We start from the raw sequence: 22913 nt of genomic DNA on the forward strand, positions 1-22913 counted from the left end.
GGGATTTATTGCATCTATTTTTTTAAACTTCATTAAATGTCTTAGTTTTTTTTGTTTTTTTGTTTTTTTTGTTTTTTGAGACAAGGTTTCTCTGTGGCTTTGGAGCCTGTCCTGGAACTAGCTCTTGTAGACCAGGCTGGTCTCGAACTCACAGAGATCCGCCTGCCTCTGCCTCCCGAGTGCTGGGATTAAAGGCATGTGCCACCACCGCCCGGCTGTGTCTTAGGTTTTTATGTCACAATTTCTATGTTTTTATAAATTATAATGCAATATTACTGCATGGTTAAATTATTTCCAATTTTTCACTATTGTAAGCCATGTTAAGATAAATATTCTTGCATTTATACTATTATATCATCATGCAAGTACTTTTGTAGTAAAGAACTGGGATGTGGCTCATGCAATGGCTAAGTACCCAATGTGCCACATTGGTAGAAATGCTTGTCCATTCCAGCTTATTTTTCTTGCTCTCATCTTTCTTTGGGTATTTTTTAAGAGTCCAGGTAGAAGAGCTATGAATGGCTATACAGAAAAACTGCTACCTGGACATCCCTGGGTCTCTCCAGGCCTTTTCTGGATCCATCCTTATGTTAAAAATAAGGTCAAGAAGATTAGTTTATTGAACTGGGAAAAGAAACCCACAAGGGATCATTTAGGGACAGCATAATGGTTCTACTGAGCAGACTTCAGCCTGCAGGGTGCCATGGCTACATGGTCAGATGCTGTCGCTTTTCTGCCAAGGACTGGCTTTCCACGTCAGACATCAGATTCAAATTCTTCATCAGTCCGTGTGTTTGTGGTACTATAACCATCTCTCACCTTGTGAGAGAGACAGACTCAGCTTCTCGGGACATTAGTGCAGAGATGGGCACAGGGCAAGGGGCAAATGAGCCATTCTTCTAGGCATTCTCGGACTACTTAAAAGCTTATCTTAAAAAAAAAGACAAATAGGGGCCGGGCGGTGGTGGCGCACGCCTTTAATCCCAGCACTCGGGAGGCAGACGGATCTCTGAGTTCGAGGCCAGCCTGGTCTACAAGAGCTAGTTCCAGGACAGGCTCTAGAAACTACAGGGAAACCCTGTCTCAAAAAAACCAAAAAAAAAAAAAAAAAAAAAAAAAAAAAGACAAATAAAACAAAAATAAAAACAAAAGGTAGCATGCAAGCTTGGAACAACAGCTGGAGTCAACCACTTAGAGGTACCTTTGAAATAAAGTAGGAAAAGAGAGAAAAGAAACGGAAATCTGGTGATAAGATTCTCATTATCTCGTGTGAGTATCTGTGTCCTGAGTCTAGACTGCTCTGGACTTGACTGCCACACACTTCAGTAAGTAACAGTAACATGCCTCCCCTTTCCTTCTTCCCCTCTTCCTTCTTTCTTCTTCCCTTTTTCTTCCTTTAATTTTTTTTCTTTTTGCTCCAGTCAATTGGAGTTAGATCTCTAACTTTTGCCCCTAAAAGAACGCTGATTGTGGAACCAATGGTGTAGAACACAAGAATGCCACTCCCCCTCTGGAGCAGAGAAGCAGCCCAAGGTTGCTGGGCAAGTAAGATGACCTCAAGTTGGACTAGAGTTTCCTCTTAATGATTAATTAGGTGAGATGGGTAAACTCCTTATTTAGAACATGTGCATGGTGCAGCTTCCACTCTGAAGTTAATTTTCAGATTCTGGCTACATTTGCCTCAGAGCTCCACTTTCAAAAAGAAATCCTATAGAAAATTCTCCATGAGGGGTACATTTTAAAAGAAAAGCAGAAGCAAAAGCATGGTGACCTATGCCAGTGGATTATTTAGCTTCACAGTAAAACCCTTAAGTTATTACTCTGCTTTGTGTATCTTTCCAGGATTATATTTTACTGCTTCGTTTACAGAAGACTTGATATGACTTAACTTGCACTTTATCTGTGGATATGATCTGCTGGAATTATACAATAAAACATTAACATTTGTTTACCTCAAACCAAAGCCCGAAAGCTCTGCTGATGTGAAAATCAATACCGGAGCTTAATTCTATCTGTAATCTTTATGCAAACCCTATTCATATTTTATTTACATAAACTTTACATTTCTTTATATTTGTAACAGAAGCATATGGTATGGATGATAAGATAGCTATAATCATTCAACACTTATTTGTTTCTGAATAGCTCCAACTCCATCTGAAGTAGACCTCAGACTATGGATCTTAGCAGGCAGACATCCTTGACAAATCATTTAACTTCTCTGGGCTTTTGTTTTCTTAGCTGAGGAATAATGAAACAAGAGTGTTTGCTTTAAAAGATACTTGTGCAGAATAAATAAGATATTCCCTTCAAAGCCTCTAGCACTTCCTGGCACCGAGCAGTGCAGAGCAAAACAGCTGTTATTCCTACAAAGTGTGAGATGACCAACACCACATACTCCAGATAAAGTATATGTGTGCATGACATCAACTTCCTTTGCACGAAGCCCTATCTTCTTCATAACATGGACTGCAGTGTGAGGCTACTGAATACCTGCTGAGGATTCTGAAAAACAAAACAAAACAAAACAAAAAACCGGGCACTGGCTGGGAATTTTAATTTTCCCTTTATGATTTACCAGGCCTATCACAACTACAGAGTCTGTAAGTCTATAAGCCACACAAGTTATGTATTTCTGCAGTTTGATTGTTATGAAACCTAAGAAGACTATAGATTTCACTATCCAACCGAGAATGGTCAAATAAAGACAGATATTTAAAAGCACACAAGTTCATCATGTGATCTTTAACCAGAAAAATCATACAGTTAAAAGACATAAAGGCGCAGGGAAAGGGAATGATTTGTCTGAAGTCTCACTGACTTGCAAAAGACCAAGAATGAGCATGAAAACATTCTGATTCCTGGCCAAGTGGTTCACTCAGGATACATAATGATCCACCTTCAGAGATCACTGTTGACCTAGTATGAAGTTATAGTGACATGTTAATCTAAAAATTCACTTGTTTACTTTTATCAGTGTCCTCAAAAGGCCCTTTAACTGCAAGATCCATGTTGGTACAGTGGAGCAGACACTGCGCTGGACTTCAGGCCAGGGTTTTATGCCCTTTCACGTCTCCCCTCCACTGCATAAAAAGTCAGCTTTTCTCCTTGTGACAGTTTCTCTTTCTTTGCTGCTTGGGTTTCTCGGCTTTTCCTCCTCATGGTTCTTGTCCTTTTTGTTTGTTTGTTTGTTTTTGAGACAGGGTTTCTCTGTGTATCTCTGGCTGTCCTGGAACTCACTCTGTAAATCAGGCTGGCCTCGAACTCACAGAGATCTGCCTGCCTCTGCCTCCCAAGTGCTGGGATTAAAGGCCTGTGCACCACCACCGCCCAGCTTGTTCTTAACTGATATGGAGGTATTGCCCTCCTGTATGCTGGGGAGTTGGTCTTTGGGGCTCTCAGTGAATTCCAAAAACTACAAATGTTTGAGTCCATTCTATAAATTGCTACTCTAAAACTTAACGGGAACACCATGTGAGTGGTTGGTGTAGCACACTGCTTAACAAATGACGACAAGAAACATGTATGTTTGGTACAGGTGCGCATTTTTGTGTGTGTGTATGGTATATGTGTATACATGTTTGTGTAGGTGAATGTGTGCATACACACATGTGTGTGCATGAATGTGGAGCCTAGAGGTCAACACTGAGTGACTTCCTTATGTTTTTGAGAAACAGTTTCTTACTGAACATGGAGCTGGCCAATTCAGCCCCAGTGAGCCTCCTGTCTCTTTTTTCTCCAGTGCTGGGATTGCAGGCTCCAAGCCCAGTTCTTTTACATGGGTTCTGGGGGGTTAAACTGTCACTTCCTCATGCTTAGCAAGCAAGCACTTTACCAGCTGGGCAATCCCCCATGCTGCAAGACACCACTATTTTTCTGAGTACTTTTGGTCTGTGATTTGTTGAGTTCACAGATTCACAACTTGGGTACAGAGGACCAACTGTAACGATGCCCCCTCCCTACCTATGGCTGCAAAGCTTTGGCTAGCATCCCATGAGTTTCTCTTGTTAGTTTCTATGAAGGCACTGAAGATGAAGGTAAGTAAAATAAGCCCCTGTTCTGAAGACTCTCTCAGAATAGAAAGGTCAGGGAAACAAAGAGAGAAGGAGCTAATAAAGGATGTGGTAGGAGCCCTCGGATGGGAGGGTGAAGACAGAGGAAATGGATGGGATGAACCTCTCCTGATAGATGGGCACCCACAACTGCAATCTGAAGCTAAAGGTAGGAACGTTCATGTTGAGGGGCAGAACAGCACCAACAGCACTGGCTTGGGCGAGAGTAAAACTAGAAAGAACCAAGCTCCCCGTGTTCCTCGGGTATGACCTTCTGGCTGCCTCGGCTTCCTCAACAGGTATAAAGTCTGGATTCCCTTTCACCCTGTCATGACCAGTCAATGAGATTGTGCTTGCTGATGTTAGCAGGACATTCGGCACTAACTTGTTAAAGTAATGGTAGTAGTATTACTAGTTTGCCTTCACCAAAACCCTTAGTTTTTTCCTTCCTTCCAGGGGACATATTTATAAACTGCTACCATATTTTGTTGTTTTTGCTATTATCATCATCATCATCATCATCATCATTATTACTATTATTTTGGTGGGGTTTTTTTGATAGTGTTTTTCAGTGTAGCTCTGGTCATCCTGGAACTTACTCTGTAGATTAGACTGACCTCGAACTCAGAGAATTACCTGCTTTTGCCTCCTGAGTACTGGGATTAAAAGCCTATGCCACCACCTGGCTACATTTTGTTATTTTTTAAAAAAGTATGTGTGTGTGTGTGTGTGTTTGTATGCACACCTGCTTGCTTGTATCTCTGTGCACCATATTTGTGCAAGTATTTGCAGAGAAGATGGTATTGGATCCCCTGGAACTGAAGTTACTGGCAGTTGTGAGTTGACGTGTGGGTTCTGGTAACTGAACCTGGGTCCTTCACAAGGGCAGCAACTCTTAACTGGACTATCTCTCTAGCCCCTAAAAATACTTTTAATAACGCTCAAGTACTTGAAGCACTATTGTAGTGATAGTTTGTTTGTGATCTAACAAAGCTTTCCTGAAGATCAGAGTGCAAAGCTAAGCTACTAGTTAGCCATAGAGGCCAGGCAATATTGCCACACACCTTTAATCCCAGGACTCAGGGGATGGAGGTAGATGGATCTCTGTGAGTTCAAGGCCACCCTGGGGGCTACATGAGATTAAATCTGTCTAAAAGAGAAAGAGAGCTCACACAAAGATGATCCCAGCTCTTGGGATCCCATGCCTTTAATCCCAGCACAAGGAAGGTGTCAGGAGTGGTATGGCTGAGCAGAGAGAGGAATATAAGGCGGGAGGAGACAGGAGCTCAGATGAAGTCAAAGGATTCAGTCTGAGCAGGCAGTCTGAGGATTTAGTCTAAGCATGCAGTCTGAAGTTCATAGAGACAGGATCGCTCCTTCGGTCTGAGCATTGGTAGAGGTAAGAACTCTCTAGTAGCTGACTGCTCTGCTTCTCTGATCTCTCAGCTTCATCCCTTAATATCAGAATCTGGGTTTTTATAGGCTGTCCCTTCTGAAACACAGCCACAGAGTATCTTCCATCCCTCAGAGTCCAAGAGCACAGAGACAGAGGGGAAATGGAGAATGGAGAGAGAAAGCTGGAAGATGAAGAGAGCTGTGTGTGGCCAGCCTTGAGCTGCCTCCGATCCACACTGCTTCTGTCCTAGCTACTATTTGTGCTGGAATTGAACTCGAGGCCTTGCACATGCTGTCAGTCTTCTACCAATGAGGGGGTGTTAATGATATTTACCTCCCGAAGCATTAACTTGCCCCCCTAGTTTGAGCTCATTTTTCCTCCGGAGGTAGAGAAACTTTGAGGGCCTTGGCTAGTCTCCATCACCACAGAGATGCAAACGGCCAGCTTTGGGGGAGGAAGGAGTCAGTTCACTTTGAGCTCCCAAAGTTTTTCTAATGCTTCTGCCACAGCTGGGTCAGCATCAGGATAGTTCACAGGTATCCCCATGTGTTTGTGTGTTTGTCCCCTTTTTAGATTAATTTCAAGTCGCTTTTCTAAGTCATAGTATTAATAAATCTCACCTCTCAGTCTTTGTTTTCTTCTAGAAACAACATGGTGGTTAAGCAACTGACTCTGGAGTGAGACAGCCTGGGCTTGAGTCTCATTCTATTGCTTGTTGTCATGTGACCTTCACAAGTTTCTCTATGTATGAGCGCCTCGGATCCCTTTCCTGGTAAAATGGGGAGGACAGAATGCCTGCCTCAAGGTACAGTCAGGCTCCAGTCTGGTCCCCAGTGTAGAGCGCGTATAACACAACCTTCTAAACTGCCTCTCCTCTTGGCCCTTTCCGTAGTTCAGATGAGGTCACAAAACCCCTGCTACAGTCAAAGATTTCCAAATGCTCAAAGATCAAAAATTCAAAATGAAGTTCATAATGACTGTGAGGTGTTTCTCCCGGCACCCACCCACATTGGATCATGTGACTTCACTGCAGCCTTGCTTCTGAATACACCACACAAAAGGCCAATGTTCCTGCCTAAAACACCCTGACTGAAGATGTGAGACTACGGCACATTAGACATCAGATTGTTTTTATTATCCAAGTTTTCACTTCTTGTAGTAGCACAATCATCTAATTAGAGAAAGCAAAGACTTTTAATATTTTCCTGCCATAATTTTTCAGCATGTAAGGGTCCAATCAGTATAATTTAGGGTTGTATTCTGTATATTTTGGTTTTTCAACTTGCTATTTGAGTTATTTGAATTTCACAGTATCCAATGAGTTTCAGCTTGGAATTAGGACAGAATTGCCATCAATTTCTGAAGTGGTATTAAGCATACTTTGTGCTACATATTTATGCAAAACAGTGCTCCCACTACCAATGATTATAAAATCCAAATATTGATCAGCTCTGAAAATCAGAGATGTTCTACAGCTGACAGCATCAAATATTCAGTCAGCTAAGATTGGATTATTTATGTAAAAAGAAGCACATTCATCTAATTATTATCCAAATATGTTTTCTTTAATAAATTACAAAATTATATGTATACAGGGAATTGGGAATATTTTTATGATTTTTATATCTACAAATGTTTACTCTGTACACATATTTTTTATATCTGGGGTTGTGCAAATTTAGAAAAAATGGAAGCAGCCCTGATTTAGAATAGTGTCAGCTGTCAATCATCTGAGTCATTCTTGCCCATAGGACTCCTGTATTCTCCTAAACTTTAGGGATGATATGTACTAGGAAGAAATAAATGCATGTTCCCACAGGGCAGATGACACGGTCACAAGCAAGGCTAGAAAGGTCAAGGTAGGGAGCCAAAGTGGTTACCAATGGTCAGTCCTGCCTCTTTGTTAGCTGCCAATGCCTGAGTTTCCCTTCTGCCTTCCTGTCATCAATGCAGGGCTTCCTCAGGTCCCTGGCACTTCTCCCGAGCCTGCCACCATCACTCCGAGGCCTCCCTGCTTTGCTTTGAATTTTTATGCTACTTTTTTCCATGATATTTATTGAGCTCTACATTTTTCTCTGCTCCCCTTTCTGACTCTCCCCTCCTCGCTTCAATCCTCCCCCAAGGTCCCCATGCTCCCAATTTACTCAGGAGATCTTGTCTTTTTATACTTTCTACTTCCCATGTAGATTATATCTATGTAAGTCTCTCTTAGTGTCCACGTTGTTGTCTAAGCTCTCTGGGATTGTGGTTTGTAGGCTGGCTTTCTTTGCTTTATGTTTAAAAACCACCTATGAGTGAGTCCGTGTGATAATGCTACTTTTAAATACTGATTTCCGTTCAAATCACCAGAGTTTGCTCAAACTGCAGCTCTCCAAGCCCCACCTCAGGGCAGAGTCCAGGAATCTTTATCTGAGGCACTGGGATTTGCTATCTAAGAACATGCCTGAGAGACCAGGCCCGGCCACAGAAGCTCTTCAGTTACTGTAACCCAATCATCTGTCTCGTCAACCCATCCTCATCTGTAAAACAGCTCTGAAAGGGAAGCCATTTTTGCCTTCAGAACCAGAAGAGAGAAGAAACCAACCCTTTCCATAGACTAAATTACTGCACAACTAGCAGAGGTCTTTGTGCCTTCCTGGCGTTGCCTTTCTTTCTTAAGTTGCAGCTTCATCTTTAGCTTGATGTCTTAAGATACGATTAAATCAACACAATAAAACAATTTTTTTATTTAACAAAACAATTTTTGAAGAACAAAATTGGGAGAGTTCAGACTTCCCAACTTTAAAATTTACTACAAAGCTACACGGATCCAAACAACACTGCACGAGAACAGGCATTTAGATGATGGGACAGAATTAAGAGTCCGGAAATATCTTGGCTCAGCTGGTTTTGATGAAAATGCCAAGACAGCCAACCTTTCTCAACGAATGGTGCTAAGAGAACTGGACAGACACGTGCAAAATAGAATATTCGAAAATAAACTCAAAGTGGGTTGCAGACTTAAGTGCATAGGTGAAAGTATAAAATTCTTAGGCAAAAACATACAGGTGAAGTCTCTGTGAGCTTGAATCATACAATAGTTAGATGTAATACCCACAGTACAGTCAAATAAAGTTAATAGCCAAATTAAATTTCATCGAATGTAAAAATTTCTTCTATCTCAAAAGAAATCATGAAGAAAATAAAATGTTGTCCAACAGAAGGAGGTAACTATTGCAAATTGTGTATCTGGTAGAGTCTAGATCTATTATATATAAAGAGCTGTTGCTAGTCAACAATAAAAAGACAACATATATTTTAAAAGGGCAAATGACTTGCATAGAGTTGCCTAAGGAAGACATACGAATGACTAATAAACATATGAAAGATGTTAAAATATGCTAAACCTTATTAGCTGTGAATGGGTACAAGAGATATTCCTCTGTATCCACTAGGTTAGGAGTATTTTTAGAACAGGAACATGATGTTTTGGTGAAGATGTGGAGAAAATGGAATTCTCCCACAGTGATAATAGAGTTCCAAAATGGATTCAGTCTTATGACAAACAGATTACCAGGTCCCTCAAAAAGTTAAACCTAGAATTACTGTATGATTTTTAAAAGGTTTGCTGAGGAGTTCAAGAGACTCCCCAAAACAATATGGGTCACGGCCACTGCCCTTGGTTGCTTCCCAGAACTTGAAGATAAAACCCTATTACTAAAGACACATGCATGTCATAAACAGGTCTTGGAGGAATTGAGCTGGATCTGACCTGGAAGTCTCTTCCTTGATGACTAGCTCTCACAGCATAAGAAGGTGCTACACAAGCTGCCGAGGAAGAAGAGCAATTAATAGTCCTACCTAAACGTAGAGCCTACAAACCACAATGGCCACATATCTCCAAGGGTACAATAGCGGCACTTATATATCGGGCAAACCAACAGCTGTTTATTGGACTCAATGGTGGCTCAATAGGAGGGAATTCATATCTGGTATTATAAACTTATCCAGCTATGCATGGTTGGTGAGGTCATGGACCCCAGAGGATAGCTGCCACTTTCCTAGCCACTATAATTTCTAACTGCATCCTAAATATGTATTCCTATATCCACAAGTAAATATAGCTTTTATGTGTCATAAGGAAATCTACTTTGTGCAGCAGATGGAAAGTATTACAGATACCTAAAACTGCTCAAAATACACAGAAAAACTGATTATGGGGTGCCAGTTTCATTTGGCACATCTATAATATAACCCTCTACCAAAGGTTCAAGGAATATCATGAAGGAGGAGGATGGAAAGATTTTAAGAGCCCAGGGGCTCAAGATATCTGCTATGATATAGCATCTTTCATACATGACAGGGAAGTTGCATTATAGTGGTATATTATTTGTGTTTTAATAAATAAAGCTTTCCTGAAGATCAGAAGGCAAAGCAATCACACTAGTTGGCCATATAGGCAAGAGAGTGGTGGCACACACCTTTAATCTCAAGACTTGAGAGGCACGGGTCTCTGAGTTCAAGGCTACCCTAGGCTACACAAAAATCAATCCAGACACTGATCCAGGTGGGGGTGGTTCACACCTCTAATCCCAGCCCTAGGGAGGTGGACACAGGAGTGATATGGCTGGGCAGAGATATAAAGGGGAAGAGACAGGAACTCAGTGGACTGTGGAATCTGAGGATTCGTGGAGACAGGATCTCGCCCTTTCGATCTGAAGATTTGGCTGCTTTTCTTCTCTGACCTTCAGATTGTACCCCAATATCTGTCTCTGGGTTTTATTATTTGTGCTACACTGCATATTTCAAATCTCAAAATTATGTTTACTCAAACAAGATCTGCACAATGACAAATACCAGTAGACATGCCAGCACAGATGGGGTGGGGGACTCTCCCATGCCCACACCATTCCCAGATGAAGAGCCACAGGCAATTAATGGCCGCTGAGAGAGGGAGAATTAATCTTCTCCAGGGACAAGGCCCCTGGTAGGTTAGCCAATCCCAAGTGGTCAGCCCTCAATACAGAAACATACCAGCAACGCTAAATGAACTCAACGAAAAGTTGTATGTATGCATCTTAGGGTTTCTGTTACTGTGCAAACACCATGACCAAAAAACACATCAGAGAGGAAAGAGTTTATTTGGCTCACACTTCCACACTGCTGTTCATCATTGAAGAAAGTCAGGACAGGAACTCAAGCAGGGCAAGAACCTGAGGGCAGGAGCTGATGCAGAGGCCATGGAGGAGTGATGCTCACTGGCTTGCTCCCTACGTCTTTCTCAGCCTGCTTTCTTATAGAACCTAAGACCACCAGCCCAGGAGTGGCACTACTCACACTTGGCTGGGTCTTCCTCCACCAATCAGTAATTAGGAAAATGGCTTATAGCTGGATCTTATGGAGGCATTTTTCTCAGCTGAGGTTCCCTTCTTTAAGATAACTCTAGCTTGTGCCAAGTTGATATAAGATTAGCCAGCACAGTATGTATGTATGCATGCATGTGTATAGATGTAATAATAATTAAAGAAGTCATTAATCTGAGAGTGGGAGCATTGAGAAAGAGTTGGTAGGGAGGGAGGGGGTAGAAACAATGCACACACAAAACTCATGTAGAAAAATTTCAAAAAATGTAAAGAAAAATATACAAAAGAAGTCTCTTGTGTGAAGTTAAACCTTTCTACAAAACACGTTGTTCTTGGTTGTTCACAGTGATGTCATTCCTAGTAGCCAAACGGTTTTGACTTGAATGTCTGTCAGGTGATGAGTGGGAAAAAATAAAACACCTGGTTCACGCAGCAGATGCTCTAGATCCACAGATATGAGCAGTGTGCTGACCAGAGCGCGCAGCGACAAATCTTTGACACAGTGTTCTAATTCAATGGTTCTCAATTTGTGGGTTGTTTCCCCTCTGAGGGCCAAGTGACCGTTTCACAGGGGTCACATACCAGATATTCTACACATCAGATATCTATGATTCATAACAGCAGCAAAATTACAATTATGAAGTAACAACAAAATAATTTTATGGTTGGGGGTCACTACAACACGAGGAACTGTATTAAACCATCGTAGCATTAGGGAGGTTGAGAACTACTGTTCTCAGTGGATGAAGCCAAACATAAATGACCAGACTGAATGATTCCAGTTACCATCCAGCACCTGATGGGGGAATTATAGAATTTGGGAATTCCTCTCTTTGTCCCCATGCAGTGCCAGGTTTGTGCATACTGGGCAAGTCCTCTACCAATGAACTGCAAACTGTCTGGGAATGCCTTTGCTAGTGAAAGGCTCTGGTCAATATGGGGGTGGATAGTGTTGTAACCAAAGGACATTCAGAGCTGATGATCTGCTGGCATACCTTTCCTAGCAGAGATGGTTGTATTGGGTTATGTCTTGAGGACATTAGAAAGGGATGTATCTGCCTTTCCCCCACACCCTCCCCTCCACTGAGTGAATCTCTTATTGTAAGATGCCATGTCATCCCGGTTAAATGCCTAACTCTGGTGTGCACCATATCTGTCCAGTTCTTTTCCTCTACTTCTCACTAGTTTTGTGTTCTGGAGTTACACAGTCTCTTGCTTTCTATATGAAGAGGATTTAGCTATACTTTCTACTTAATAGACTTATTTTCAGGTTTAAACAAAGCAATCACATAGATGGACTTACACTATGCTTGTTAAAACTAATAATAATAAATATTAGCCACTGTGGCTGCGGGCACCGTTTTTCTATGGATGTTATTTATGGTATAGACGACAAAATGGATTGCGCACATTTGACATTTCTATTCATCATTGAAAATTATTTGAGCAAAGTACAATGATCTCACACACACATATACATGAAGTGTCATAATAAAGTGCCACACACTAATTATCAAGTAAATTAAAGAGAGAATTAATAAGTTGGGCTTTTACCCTAGGGTATGAGTCACTCGAATTTCGGGTATAAGTCTGGCAGAGAACAAGGAGAGTGTGTTGACAGGTTGGGGTTTCTGGTCTTGCTAAGCTGTGTATGAAAATCATAGCCCTGGCAAGTTCACCAAAGTCACAACTGTCAGCTTGTGAAGCCCCTGCAGCCTTGTCCTTCCTTAAAGATGCCATCTCTTGGACTTTAGGAGGAGATGTCACAAAGGAAGGGGAAAAAAAGGCCCCTGCGGCCATATAGTGGAAGGTGTGGGCCTGATCTCAAGAGCTGCATTTTCCCCATGAAGTCACACCCCTTCCTAAAATGCTTCACGAACTTCTTCCTGCTCCTACGTGAAACTGAAGCAGTTCTGTGATCCCAGGGTTCCCCCTGGTTGGCTCCTCTCTGTCTTTCAGGTTTCTGTACAACCCTCCTTTGACTTCCTGTGCTCTCATCCAGGAATTGGCAAACCACAGCCAAGTCTTTTGAAGTTTTATTGGGACATAGCACCCCCATATGTTTGTATATCTCAGGTGGCTGCTTCACACTGCAATGGCAGAGGTAAGCCATACAGACAAAACCCACGTGGCCCACAATGTGAGCACATGGTAACAGTTAATGAAACCTGGGAAATGAGATCTGGTTGGGGGTCCAAGAAGAAGGAATAGCTTTGTTCATCAGCTAAGAATGTTTGCCATAAAAGAAAAGTTACGTGTATGGGGGCAGGGGCACTGAAGTCCTCAATGCCCCAACCATCCTGACTATCATACCCCCATGCCCATCATCAAAGATCCTTGGAACACACTCCTGCAGGCTTATGACTTTGTTTTACACACTTCGTAAAACATTGACTCCACTACTTAGGTTTGGTATTTTGATCAAGGTGACTTTTATATTTTTGAATGCTCTTACACCTACATGCTGTAGACTTTCTCCTACCACAGTGCCTAAAGAACATGCAATAGAAAGCCAACAACTCTCAATCATTTGGTGTCTTACCCAAGCTACTTCTTAGTCATAAGTAATTGTGATACATGTAGCACTGTCCTATCTAATGTTCTTTGAGGAGGGAAGCATGCGTTATCCATGTTATAGATGAGAAAACAAGGAAAAGAGAGGTGATGTAATTCACCCAGTGTGTACAATAATTAATAGTGAGTGATTGATCTAGAATTAAACAGAAGTTCTGACAACAGAGCACTAATTAATTTGCCTTGGTAATGTATCTGCTTCATATGGTGACGTTAACACCTCATCCTTGAATAGAAGTTTACAGTTTATTAAACAGATGAGAGAACCCTCATTTTCCAGACAGTAAATTGAAGGATGAAAAAGTTAAGCCATTTGCCGATATTATGGAAGCATTTGTAAGGCAGAAGACTATCAGGGGTTGCCTCACTCTCCACTCTTCCTGTCGCAAACAAGAGGTGAAGTGGAGCTGTACGCGATGTCTTTGCCACAGAACAGCCATGATTCTAGAACCCACTGAGTGGTAGGCCAGAGCACACTATCAAGGATGCCCTAGACTGCACATGTACCACATCTGTCAATCACATGTATCCATTCTCTAAGCAAGAAATTCTCATCTTAAGGGAAGAAAAGGAAGTATAATAATAATAAACATTGGAGACAATCTTACTATTAACCAGAGGACAGTTGGGTCAGCATGCTTGGTGGCTAACACCTTTACCTGATGAGTAATGAGTCAACTCTCTAGCCTTGGGTTTCTAATACTACTTAGTGATTCCCAGGTAGCCATCACCACCGGCTGTGTGTGCCTTGACTCATCCAACTGCTTGCTTTTACAAAGAAGTGGGGAGGCGTGATGGTTAGTGTTAAAGGTCAAGCTGCCTGGAACCGGATGGCTTGGGAGAGTAGTTGCTGGGCATGCCTTGGGGGGGGGGGTTATTTGATGACATCAATAGATGTGAGAAGACCTAGCTTTTCTTAAAGGTTGGATCAACATTATTTTTTGTATTTATTTATAATTTTTTATTTTTATTTTTATTAAAAAGAAAACTATCTTTTTTCATTATACATACCAATTCAAGTTCCTACTCCCTCACCTCCTCCCAGTCTCTCCACATACCCTCTCACCCCACCCCCCATCCAATCCTCAGAAAGAGTAAGACGCATTGCTTTGGGGAAGGTCCAAGCCATCTCTACTATATATAGGCTGAGCAAGGGATCATCCAAAGAGAATAGGTTTCCCCAAAAGCCAGTACATGCAGTAGGGATAAATCCTGGTGCCACTGCCAGTGGCCCCGCAGTCTGCCCCAGCCATACAACTGTCACCCACATTCAGAGGGACTAGTTTGGTCCTATGCTTGTTTCTGTGGGAAGACCTATCTTAATTGTGGCTAAGGCCATTCCCTGGGCAGAGGATCTCAGACTGCCTAAGTGAAGAAGGGAGACAGAGCACAGTGTGCGGTTGTCATTGTTCTCTGTTCTTGATTAGGGTGGTGCTGACTTCCCCTCTAGGATGGACTGCCCGGAATTGTGAGCCAAAGCAAGTCCTTTCTCCTCCAGGTTGTTTATGTCACCGTTGCAGGAAAGAAACTAAGACATAGAGAGAGGAGGAGAACGTTTGATCGCCTCCTGTTTTCATAACGTGTGGTGCTTGGTTCCTTCAGAAAAGAAGTCGGGGAACAGTTAAAGTATGGTTTAGGATGACAGAGTGTCAGGACCAGGTGGGAACTACAGGAAATTTCTGGGGAGCAAATGAGACCAAATCCCCACCCAGTACTGTCATTTGTATCTCTTTTCCAATAGGGCTTAGGGCCCTCCAGGGAAAGACTGCAATCCTCGTCGCTGACACATTGCAAATCATGGTAGGAAAAACTGGGGTGTTCCAAGTGGAGGGGAGATGGAAAGAAGCACGCCACAGCCACAGAGAAGATCTAAAGTAGCAGCGCAATTCCTGTAAGGGGGGCTGACGTCAGCTGGGTATGGGACGGCTGTCTCCAGGCTGAGACTAGAGCTTGTTTGGACCCAGCTACCCTGGGAGCATTTGAGAAAGGATACAGTGTGTATGATTTGGAAGAATGATGGGATAGATGAGATAGTGGCATTTTGGGGTTCACACAGCTTTTCAGTGGGATGCTCAGAGTGGCCTCCAGGAATGGGACTTAGCTTTGAGTAATAGTTAGATTAGCTGTCCCAGAGGTGGGAATGGTAGCAGCAAAGACTAGTGGAGCTGAGTTGCGACACTGGAGTTGGGCCATAGTCCAGGAGTAGTGTGGGACTGTCTAAGGAGGGTCTGCCCTGAGCCAACAGAGCCCCTGAGATGGAGCACACTTGCCTCCTGAGGGCAGCACCATGTGCCCTGTCTCACTCTGCTGACCAGGGAGGTGACAAGAGGCTCTAGCTTAGACATTCAGCATGCATCCTGAATTCACCAGCTTGGGTCCTGCAGGACTTCCTGGTAGCAGTGACTGTGGTGACATCAGAGATAGAGACAGACTTCTGGTCCAGAGTGCTGTCTTAGCAGGAGCCTGGAAGCCTGGGCCTGTGGACTCCACTCCCAGAGTGCTGTCTTAGTGGAAGCCTGGGAGCCTGGGCCTGTGGACTCCCGCTTTGGTGAGGACACTCAACGGAATTATTTCTAGCCACATGTTAGCACCCCTGGGCCTTTCCAGAAATACTTAAGGGAAAAGAATTCATTAAAGGCTGAGGTGACGCAGGGACACACATAACTGGTGAAGTGTGAGGTGTTTGTAAGAGATTATGTAAACAGCTGTGGCCAGAGGTTATTAAAAGCATATGATTCTCCACGGGTTCGATGCTTGTCTTTAAATAATTGGACTTCTGTGGCTCCTAGGTTTAATGATACCAAGGGGCTGCCCTAAGAGGACTTCCTTTTTCTCAGAGTCAAGGGAGCCCACAGGCAGTGCTGACTGCAGACAGTTTGGTGGCTCCGGCTCTGGAGATGTTCGCCATCTACCATCATTGACTATGGCATCTCTTGTGCATATTTAGTCTTTCCTTTCTCCCATGTCAACGGCAACGGCAGATGCAGGATATGGGGATTCACTGGAGATGACAAATGACTGGGAGTAGCTGGATTTAGTTTCTGTTGGAGGAAGGGGCCCTGGATCCACTAACGCCTTAGCAGATAGGTTAACTGTGAAAGGTCACTGAAGGGTGACGGGGAGCTTCCCGGAATCTGTTAATAATATAACTCAAAGGTGGCACAAATGACTCATGCCAGTATTAATAAGCCTCAAGCCATTTGGCAACTAGATCATAGCTTTATTCAACACATCCTTTGGAGGGAGGCAGAGGGGAAACCATCACTGCTGACATAGCAGATACATGGAGGATGGAGCCTGTGTACCCATTTCTCATGCAGAAGCTGGTGAACCAGCAGGAAATAGAAATGTCATCCTACTTACATTGTGCAGACTAAATAAAACCATGCCCAAGGAAGGCCTCGGCTCTGACTAGTATTCTGAGATAACAAATACCCAGACAAGGACTCAAAGAGCAACTGAATGATCTGGTCTGAAAGCCTGTCCTGTCTTCAGTCTCTTCATCACCCAACCTTTGCTGTTTGCTGGAGATGCTTGGGGATGCCAGTGATATTCCTGGAACCATGAAAACGGATTTTTTTTTTTTAAAAAAAGAATTTAGGTATTGAGGAGATTTGCCAAAATTGGAAGCATATTTCATAGCTTCTTGTAACATTATGATTTTTAATAAAGTATTCATTGGTTGTCATAATGGGAAGGGAAACCTTATAATGGGCCTAAAGAAGATGAATGAACTGCTACACATTCTAGAAAGAAGGATCAATAAAATGCAGCTAACTATAATTTCTATGAACTAATTCAGCTACCTAAACCCATTTTAGAGTCTACATGTTTAGAAAAGTATTTGATTGCTTGCTGTTTTTCAGCCCTATATTAAGGAGCTCATAGCTGAGATGGTCCATTTCAGGTATGAGGAAGGTAGTTTGAACTGTCATGAAAAAGGCAATCTACCACTTTGAAATCCCATTTCATCATACAGTGTCATAAAGTAAGAAAAGAATAACTGAAACAAACTCATAAAACGTTGAAACAAAACAGAATAGCACTCCTAGTTCCCCTTCAGATGATTCCCCCAGCCCTGTTGCCCCCAGTTAGCCAGCTCTCCTCCTGCCTACACTGAGCCTTGCCTCCAACAAGAGAGATCCTATGAGACGCTAAGTGGCACTGGACATAAATCCATCAGAGATACCCCACTTCACAAGGTGCCAAAGCCAGGGCTGTCCCTCTCCCAGCTGCCTTGCTGGTCCCAGCATCTCCACTCTGCTTCAGTGCCTGCATTGCTGCTCTTCAAACTTTCTCTGCCCCTGCCCACCACACAGGCTTGCACTTGATGTTCTTTGGGGGTGCTTAGACAGCCACACAGCCTGCTTCTTTATTCAGAGCTTTGGGGGTGCCTAGACAGCCACACAGCCTGCTTCTCTATTCAGAGCTTTGCTCAATAGTTTCTCCCCAATTCCTCTCTACTTCTTTGTTTTGTTTTTGTTCCAAGTACTTTTCCCATAACATCACAGAACTCACACACACACACACACACACACACACACACACACACACACACACACACACGTATTGATGTCCTGTCAGTCCATATTTCATTGATTGTCTACATTGCCTCCAGTAGCATCCAGTATATACTTGCTGAATAAATGAAACTGAGATACTCAGAACACATTTCTTTTTAGATAAGGCCACAAAAAGGTCTTCACTTCTCAGTTTAAACTGCTCAACGCACTTCAAAAATCTTGTGATAATTTTTTTCAGATGCTCTGACCTCTGTGTGACCCTCGTCTAACTGCATTAGAACTCACATTGTCCGGCTGTAGAAGGGGAATCAAAGTACCACTTACCTTCCTCCCAGACACTTTAACGGAGCAGGATCTGAGATGTCTTCCTTGCCAGGAAGACTGTGGAGGATCAGGCTGCAATGGGAACCCCAGGAGGGTGGGAGATGGGCTGTTCTCCTCTCCATTCTTGCACAGAGTAGGCACTCATGCACCGTTTATCAGGGCTCATATCTGCGGGACCCACACTGCACCTGTGCCTGCACCAGTTGCCACGGAAGCCAGCCTCTCCACAGGGCTAACCGCTCTCAGAGCAAAGACCCAAATCTGGCTTCGATGTGACGCAGGCTGCTTTTTCTAGAAGAAGCTAAACTCGCACCACATTTGATGAGCAAGCTCCCACTGGTGCTTTCTTTCCTTTGAGAACAAAGCAGAGAATTTCACACCAGAGAACATTTCAGATCGGAGGATTCTGTCTCTTGGGTCTAACTTTTTCTTTTTTCAGAGACCCTGACTAATACAGTGACTCTCCTCTTTGGGGTCAGTTTCCTGATTCTGCTCAGAGATACTGATTCAGCAATTATTCCCCGAGCCAGATCCGAATAGAAACCATCTCTACAGGGCTGGAGCCGGGAGCTGCACTGTGCTCAAGAGGGATCTACAGTGCAGATAACACACAGATGTCCACCCACCTCTTTTTCTACTTGTCTTAGTCCCTTGTTGACTAACCTTCTCTTCCACCCCCACTCATACCCCAGGGCTCCTCTCAGGCTCATGGACATTTTCTAGTCCTACGGGTCCTGAGAATACTGCTAACTCTCCAAGGTCCAACTATTTGGTATCAGAACATCTGTTTTCTCTTTCGCTCTACCGTTTAGAGAAGCGTGTTGTAATTTCCTCAGCAGAAGTGAAAGTGATCAGTGTCTACCCATGGGTCTGTGCAGGCCCTAAAAAGAACAAGAAGGAACCAGAAAGAAGGTGGGGGGGGGCGAGGACGAGAGAGGAGTTAGAGCAAGCCTCACAGCTCTGCCCACTTGGTGGAAAGAAATGAAAATGGTTTAAGACAGTTTTTTTTATATAATTTATTATAATTCTCTGTCATCAAAGGGGTGCTAGTAAAATTTTCATTTTGATTTTACACATTTCTTTAAACTGGCACACATTTGTCTGAAGAGAATCTTATGCAAGGGTGTACAAATTAATTTGTTAATCTGAAAATGAACAAAATAGATGCAAGCCTTTTGCTGCTTCTAAACACAAGGCCCAAGTTAGTGCAGGGACCTGGTCACCATTTAGGTTGCAAACAGGCGTGCCATTTTAAGCACATCTGTATGTAACTGTTGAGCAGTGAGAGATGTATTACATGTGATGGTGGCCTTCAGAAGTGCCAGTCACCCCAAGACAGTGGATGTGCATCAGCTTGAGAGCTCAGAGCTGAGTCAGTGCTCTTGACATCATGGCCCATCAGAAGGCTCTCACCTAGTCTCTCCAGGTACACTGAATGCTGACTTCAAATAGACTGGCTTCCAGATCATTCTCCAGGCTGACTAAACACAGAGTGGTTAAAGACATCAATGATTTACATAAAGTATCTGTGGGAACTGTATAGAAACTCGTTGCTGCAGAAGCCAGTGGACACAAAGTAAGTCCGGTGTCAAATTGTTTCCATAATGGCAGTGGTCATTTTCTGGTACCCGTGCAACTGTTCTCAAGAGTTTCCTGCGAGGTAAACATTATCAGAATCAAGTGGCCATTGTTGCTTAAGAATAGAGACCATTTGCAATTTAACAAGAATAGAAGATTCTGATTTTAAGAAACTAGACAGGATGTTTGCTGATAATTGGCAAAGTCCTTGTCCATATCATGTGGCTCTGCTGGACTGAATTTCTTTAGACTTCAATATTAACATCCACAGATGTTCTGGGTTAGTTTCTGAAAGCTGTAGGTTTTTTAGCAGTGGTCATTTTTTTTTCTATGCTTGGTGGGTAGGAAAATAAGAGGCCATTGACAGGTTCTCTCCAGTGACTACAGACAATCCATTTGACTTTGATTTTCTTTCCAATTAGGACAGCATATGGGTGGTGTATGGTGTACATCAATTCTACCTTAGGCTTTTGGTATTTCTCAATTCTTTTGTTTTCCTCTCTTTTTTTCCTATTTAAGCACAACTGCCCTTCAAGTGATAACTATCCAAAGCCACCATCATTCTTGTCACTCTGTAGAACGATCCATTCAGACAGCTGTCCTCTTCGTGCTCCAAAGTAGCTTAATTCTTCCCTGGATTTGTCTTTGCCGAACTTGAGTTGTCTTCACAGTCTTCTATGTTATGTGTTTCCTTGTTTAAATTCCTTTCCTCAAAAAGAATTACTGTGAACTATGACCTTAGCTTCTATTAGTCGTCATGGGGGGGTATGGACACCACAGCCCCGGTCTCAATGAATCTCTTCTCTCAACAGTTCCAGGAGTCCCGATTAACCTCCTCGGGTTCATCATGCGCTTCCACCCCGCACAGCGGCTGCATCCTTGCATTTAGTTTTCACTGCCTAACCCAATGTGGTTATTTGTTGTTTGGCTGTTTTGTATCCTTACTCATTCTCCCTCTCATTTGCTTGACCCCTCCTCCAGCCCTAGACTCCGCCCATCTTTATCTCTTTCTCATAGTCATCTGCCAGTGCACCAGGTCCCCCTCCTTAGACATGCTTCTCTAGAGGTTTAAATGTGTCGGTGAGACTTGCATATGAGTTGACAGTTAGAAGCTATGTGAAGCCCTGGGAGTCACTGCAAAAATAAATAATTGCAGCGTAAATCTGAAATGACTGCAGCCTTAAACTCAGTCTGAGTTGCCCAAACTCCTGTCGAGAGGGCAGAATGGACTCTGTGAGTCCCTACTGTGGAAACCTCAAACTGACAAGTTCATTGTCAAGACAGCTGGCCTGGAGTAGGTGGAGGGGGAGAAGTTTGTAATGAACTTTGGTGGTTCATTTAAATATCAGACAGAATGAAGATGACCAGACTGGTTTTATACTCAAACCTTTGATAAGAATTACCCATATTTATAGTTTCTGATTGCTCTACTCATATTCCTCCCTGAATCTATCAGAATCTGACCTTTGGGGTCAGACACGGTAGCACACATCTGTAATCCCATCACTCGGGAGGAAAAGGCAGGTGGATTTCTAGGAGTTCAAGGCCAGCCAGGGCTATGTAGTAAAGATCCTTCCTCAAAACCAACCAAACAAATCCAGTTGTTTCTTTTCTTATCCTCAACTCAAACTGTTTTTAGCAGAACCTCCATTGGATTGACGACCACCATGGGTTATTTACCCAATGGGCAGCTCACAAGCCTCGTCCCAGCCTGCTCATCACCTGAGTCAAACATTACTTATGTATTCTTCGAGAAATACTGCTTCCCTGGCTTCTCAGACACTGTATGCTTTTAGCCTGTCTACTGTTCCACAAGCCCAGTGGATCTCAGACTTCAACATCCAACAGAACCATAAGAAGGGTTTGTTCAACTGCACACCACAGGGCTCATTCTGGGAACCTCTGCATTAGCCTGGTTGGAATGAGGCCAGATAACTTGCATTCCTCAGTTTCCTGGAGATACAGGTCTGATGGTCCAGGACTCTCCTGTTCAGAGTCACAGAACTAGCTACTGCTTGCCGGTCTCCTCTCCAACGTCACAATGTGGGAACACCTTAAGGCCAGTTCTTAGGACACCTCAGTTTTTCATAAACACCCTAACTTTAGGTTTTAAATAAAATTTCTACACCAAAATCTGATATGTGTATCAGTAACCCAACGTCACTCTGAACTTGAAAGTCATCTATCCAACTGCACAATCTAAATGGGTACCCAACAGGCTTTTCAGACTGAGCTGCTTGCTCGTCTCCACTCCTAACAAAACACAACCCTGTTTCTCATGCAGCCTTCTCCATTTCGCTTCATAGAAGCCTCAAGCTGTGTCTTTCTGACTGTTTGGATCAAAAGTAGAATTACCCCGATTCTTCTCTTGTCCTTACATCTCACACCCCATCCATTAGTGGATCCTGTCATATCCAACTTCAAGATGACATCCAGAATTACTTTTCCCTCACACGATCCTCTCTTTCCTAGGGCACCAATACATTCCTTAGCGCTGACCATGCTCCCACCTTCACCCTTGAACGTGTTCTGTCCCACCCTGCAGGCAGTGGGGTGATCTGAAAACTCATCCCAGGGCTAAAAGCAGGCTTTGCATCTCCTAGTTAAAGCCAAGGTCCCCTCACTGTCCACCTGGTCCTGCAAGGTCTAGCCAACTTCCTTCTCTGAGCCTCCCCTTTGCCCGTACAATCTCTCAGTCATCTCTGTGTCCCTCATTATCAGTTCCAGGTCTTTGCTCAAGCCCTGTGTTGTCAGAGATAGTGTCCTACTTACATTTCTGTCCACCCAATGGCAAGGTTGCTCTTCTAGTTCAGTGTCCCTCTTCACTGTGTTTTTCTCCATAGACCAGACCACTACCTAAAAGGTTAACACCTTATCAAAGATATTGTATTTACTGTCTCTATGCCTTTGACCCCAGCTAGAGCCCAAACTCTCAAGGGCAGGCTCTCTCATCTGTGTTGTTACTGCTGTGTGAAAACACCCAAAACAATTCTGGTGTGTGGGTAGCTCAAGAAGTATCATTGAATGAATGAATGGGCCCACTTACTCTGGCCACATTGGCATTAATTCTAAACAGCTAAGCCAGACCCACATTACCAAAACAAAATAGAAAATTAAGGTAATA

The sequence above is a fragment of the Arvicola amphibius genome, chromosome 5 (genome assembly GCF_903992535.2).
Source record: "Arvicola amphibius chromosome 5, mArvAmp1.2, whole genome shotgun sequence".
Classification (NCBI taxonomy): domain Eukaryota; kingdom Metazoa; phylum Chordata; class Mammalia; order Rodentia; family Cricetidae; genus Arvicola; species Arvicola amphibius.